The sequence below is a fragment of the Rhinoderma darwinii genome, chromosome 2 (assembly GCF_050947455.1).
Source record: "Rhinoderma darwinii isolate aRhiDar2 chromosome 2, aRhiDar2.hap1, whole genome shotgun sequence".
Classification (NCBI taxonomy): Eukaryota; Metazoa; Chordata; class Amphibia; order Anura; family Rhinodermatidae; genus Rhinoderma; species Rhinoderma darwinii.
Window position 1 is genome coordinate 377,118,518 of NC_134688.1, and position 5,628 is coordinate 377,124,145.

Sequence of the window (5,628 nt, forward strand, 5' to 3'; positions counted from 1 at the left end):
CTTATTCTGGAAAGAAATAAAAGGATAAAATGTAAGAGAAAGCAAACAATGGAACGGTAGTAAAGTACTGCAAGCAGTTTTCCTCTGTTTACTAATATGTTTAAATATTATTTCTTAACCCATAAACAACATACCACATACATGTATGCAAGAGCCGTTAAGGGGAAGTATGGGGTGGGCTCACGTGCTGAGCGCACTCCATACTCAGTGGGTGTCAGCTGTGTAATGCAGTCGTCACCTCACTGCAACAGGCGGAATCAAAGATCAATTTGATTCCGCTTGTTTAACCCCTTAAATGCAGCAGTCAATCGTGACCGTGGCATTTTAATCGTTAGAATCAGGGGGGCAGCACCCGCCGACGTGCCATCAGCCCACCACGACGCGATCGTGGGAGCCGATGGTTGTCATGGCAGTCTGGGTGCCAAATGAAGGCCCTCAGGTCTGCCATCTTTGTACTCCTTTGAAGCCCTGCCTCCTAATTCCCTTCACTAAATCAACGAAGATGGTCAGTATAGCGATATACTGCAATACATTAGTATTGCAGTATATCATGCAACCGATCCAAGCATCGCTGGTTCAAGTCTCCTAGGGAAAACAGTTAAATAAAGGGTTTTTTAATGTTACAATAAAATAGTTAAAAGTTTAAAAAAAATATAGATTTTTCCGTTTTTTACCTAAAGCAATGTTAAAAAAAAGTTAACATAACTAGTATCGCCGCGTCTGTAAAAGTCTAAACTATTGCAATATAGGAGTCATTTAACCCGCTTGGTGAACGCCGCAAAAAAAAAAATATATGTATATAAAACACCCAAATTGCTGTTTTTTGGTTACCTTATCTCTCCAAAAAAATGTTGCATGTACCCCAAAATGGTATCAATAAAAACTACAGCTCGCCCCACAAAAAAATAAGCCCTCACATCGCTCAATCGATGGAACAATAAAAAAGTTATGGATTTTTAGCAAATAGGTTGTTTTTTATAAAAGTGGTAAAACATAAAAAAAAGCATATAAATTTGGTATCGCCATAATCATATCAACCCGTAGAATAAGGTGAACATGTCATTTTTACTGCCTTATGGGCGCCGTAAAAACAAAACCCCCCAGTACATTATGCGGTACAATAAATGGTGCCATGAAAAATTACAACTTGTCCCACAAAAAAAAGCCCTTATACAGCTATGTCGACGAAAAAATAAAAAAGTTAAAAAAGGTAAAAACTAAAATTAAAAAAACTAAGATTTCCTTTAGGGTTTAATATGTATATTAGCTAAGTTATGGATTAAACCAGGGTTGAAGTCCCAATTTTCAAAATGTCACTTTCTCCTCAAACAATGATTTAGCATTATGCTTATTTTTACAGTAATTAGCTATTAGAATCTTGAGTTTATAGAAGTAAGCAGCCGTCGGCACGTTATAATTATTAATAGAAAAATAAACTGTCAGGAGCTTGTGAATTCTAAATAATATGTTTGTGGTTTATGAAAATAATTTAATATAATTTACATATATCTTTTATTTAAAGGAGGGAAATACAATGCCACATATTCTGGCAATATTTCTTAGCCCTTAGGCCCAGTTCATAGAGAGTATTTTGATGCTGATTTTGACTGCGCCGGAATCAACGCCAAAAAACGTCCATGGCGGCTTTTAGCCGCTTGCGGTATAAAACAAGTGACATGCTCTTTCTTGCCGCCGTTACGCCTCTGACCTCCCATTGAAATCAATGGGAGGCAGAGAAAGCGTTTTTCGCTGCGTTTTTTTGCCCACGGCGCTGAATAGCCAAAGGCGAAAAACGCTGCGAAAATCACTGCAAGAAATTGCAGGCAGGTCAAAATCTGCCTCAAAATTCCTGAAGGAATTTTGAGGAAGATTTTTTTACCTGCAAAAAAACTGTGTGAACAGGACCTTATTCTCCGGAAGACCTGTTTTGCATCGTTTAGAAGTACATAAAAGCTTCAGAAACTTAAATTTTTTCTTTTTTTAGAGGAAAATAATGAAACTGTCAAATGCTTAAAGAGGCTCTGTCATCAGATTATAAATGCCCTATCTCCTACATAATCTGATCGGCGCTGTAATGTAGATAACAACAAGTTATGAGCAATTTTAGATTATGCTAATTAGTTCTTAATGACCAACTGGGTGTGTTTTTACTTTTTACCAACTGGGCGTTGTACAGAGAAGTGTATGACGCTGACCAATCAGTGACCAATCAGCGTCATACACTTGTCATTGTTCCAGCCCAGCTTCTTTCACTGCACAATCACACTGTAACAATGGGCTGGAACAATGAAAAGTGTATGACGCTGATTGGTCACTGATTGGTCAGCGTCATACACTCCTCTGTACAACGCCCAGTTGGTAAAAAGTAATAACACACCCAGTTGGTCATTAAGAAACTAATTTGCATAAATCTAAAATCGCTCATAACTTGCCCAAAAAATTATAGTTTTTCAAAATAAAACCCACTGCTGTTATCTACATTACAGCGCCGATCAGATTATGTAGGAGATAGGTCACTTATAATGTGGTGACAGAGCCTTTTTAAAGGATGTGTAAACCTTTTTTACACAACCTCCTCATACTGCTAACACACTGCGCCACTGAATAAAATAGCATTGTACACTGTGCCCCGAATAGAATTGTGTCACACATTGTGCCCCTAAATATAAAGCCCCACACATACAGTGCCCTCTGTAGAAAGGTCCACACACAGTGCCCCTGTAGAAAATGGCACAAACACTATGCCTACTTGTAGAAAGAGCCACACACACTGTGCCCCCTGTAGAAAGTGAGGCCAGGCCAGATCTGGCGGATGATGTCATCATGCCACTTGCATCAGGGACAAAAGACTGATTGTTGAAGCAGAGAACCTATGGTTCCATTGCTCCCACCAGTACCAGCTAGTAGAGCTGTTCAATTATATGGCAGTCCTGTGTGCATGGCATTTTCTACAGCACGCACTGTGTGAGTTGCTTTTTTTTTTATCCCAGGTGGCACAGTGTGTGTGGCACTTTCTACATTGGGTCAGAGTGTGTGTGGCACATTTTACAGGGGGAAAGAGTATATGTGTGACTTTTATTTTCAGGGGGCACATTGCGTGACACAATAGTATTCGGGGCACAGTGTATGCTGCTACTGTATTCAGGGGCGCAGTTGGTGGCAGTACGAGGCGTTGGTTTAAGTATAGGGTTTGCGGATGTGCTGCAAAAGTGAGAAACAAAAAACATCTGGGCGACAAACTCTTCTAAAAGGCTAGGTGTAGCTGGAAGACGTCACCACTGAAGTCTGCACCATAAAAAAGAAAAGGTAAAGGAACTACTGGCTGGCTTGTGATGAATTACTGGAAGCAGGACTGGTCACTGACACTGGAGTCGGGGTACAGGACTGGTCACGGACACTGGACTCCTCATGGACACTGGACTCAGGATACAGGACTTGACACGGATACAGGACTGGTCACGGACAATCGACTTCGGATACAGGCCTCTATACGGGTACAGGATTGTCACTGACAGTGGTTTCAGGGAACAGGATATAGAACCTTCGCAGACTAACACTGGGTTAGAAATAACATTGCTCAGGCACTGGGGCAGAGGGCAGGTTTAAGGGTATGTTCACACGGCCTATTTTCAGCCATTTTTTTGGCCGCAAACGCCAGAAAAACGGCCGAAAAAATCGGAAGCAGAACGCCTCCAAACATCTGGCCATTGATTTCAATGGGAAAACGACGTTCTGTTCCGACGGAGCGTTTTTCGCTGCGTTTTTTTACGGAAAAGAAGTGCAGGTCACTTCTTGGGACGTTTTTGGAGCCGTTTCATCATTGACTCTACCGAAAAAAGCTCCAAAAACGGCCGTAAAAACGCAGTGAAAAACGCAGCGAAAATCGCGAGTGGCTTAAAAAACGTCTGAAAATCAGGAGCTGTTTTCCCCTGAAAATAGCTCTGTATTTTGAGACGTTTTTGCTCAATGCGTGTGAACATACCCTAACTGTATAGCCAAGGGTGTACAGGGATAGGCTTGGGACACTTTAGTGAGGCCGGAGTGCTCTGCCTCCTGCTCCTGGTTCCCGAAGAGTGCGCGCACTCTCGTGGTTTCTTAAAGGGCCACCGTGCGCACACTCTACTTGAACCAGGACCAGGAGGTAGAGTGCGTCCTAGGGGTGGGACACACCGACGGTGAGTAGAAACAAACTGACGTCCACAGCCGCCGGGGGGGGGGAAGCCGGCGGTCTGCGACCGTCGGGGCTACACTGAGCTTGGTTCTGGTGCTGTGTTTATGTACTGAGCTTGGTTCTAGTGCTATGTTTATGTACTGACCTTGGTTCTGGTGCTGTATATATGTACTGAGCTTGGTGCTAGTGCTGTATTTATGTACTGAGCTTGATTCTGGTGCTGTATTTATGAACTGAGCTTTGTTCTGGTGCTGTATTTATGAACTGAGCTTTGTTCTGGGGCTGTATTAATGAGCTGAGCTTGGTTCTGGTACTGTATTTATGTACGGAGTTTGGTTCTGGTGCTGTATTTATATACTGAGCTTAGTTCTGGTGCTGTATTTAATATATACAAGCTTAATTATAGTAGAAATCTACACCAGCTCCTAATTGGCGTAGATTTCACTCTGTCGTTCATGGACAACCAAAGATGTGCCTAAATTATTAAGTTGCATGCTCCTCAAAATAAATTAGGCGCATTTTACTCCAGCGCTCTCATGTTAAACGCCATTCTTAATAAATTCCCCCCAATATCTATGGCGGGGATTTTGAGTTCTGTATCAGAAAAAATGGAGCTCTTAAGAAATTAATCAGCACAGAATTCTGGACCGAAAAATGACATGATGAGAAAGAGATTCAATTTAAATTAAGATGATTAATATGATTTTAATTGTTTTTATTTATACAGAAAGTATACATTAGATTTCTAAATGATAAAACATATAAGGCAGAAACAGTCATCGAATAGAAAACCAAATATTTTATGCATAACTGCATCTGTTTTCAAAGAATACAACAGCTGCCAATTAATAAAAATAAAATAAAAACTGCATTGCAGATAGACTTTGTAGCTATTTTAGAATGTACTTTTAATAAAGTATAGTGTTTTTATGGTGATTGTGTTTTTTTCTTAGTAATGTAAAGTTACCTTGTGATTGACGCGGGTCAGATCTGGTGCATACACACATTATCATTTTATATCAATTAGGAGTAGACCCTGTCATTTATGCAAAGGAGACAAATAACAAGCCAAAATGTAAATCTATATAAAACATCGCTTCAGCTAAAATGTGCTGTCTAAACACTTATCTTCGTCCAAGTTAAGTAGATACTGTTGTCAGTTTTCATGTCATTTACAAGGCATTATTTTAAAACAAGTATTTAGACTTTGTATATTTCCATTGTAATCAATTGGCCCGACTAAGATGGATGTCATTTAGAACAATAAATATTTATGTTACTTTTTCTCAATGAATTCCCTTTAAATGTGCTTTCATGGTAAATTTGAATGAAATAAGGTGAAAATACATAAAAATATCTGTAATTTTTTAAATTTTCAATTTCGATGGAGAGGTTAGTGGTTTTATTCAGCCACAGAGCAGTTTTCCACTTTTGGCATGAATAATGAAAGTGTGTTT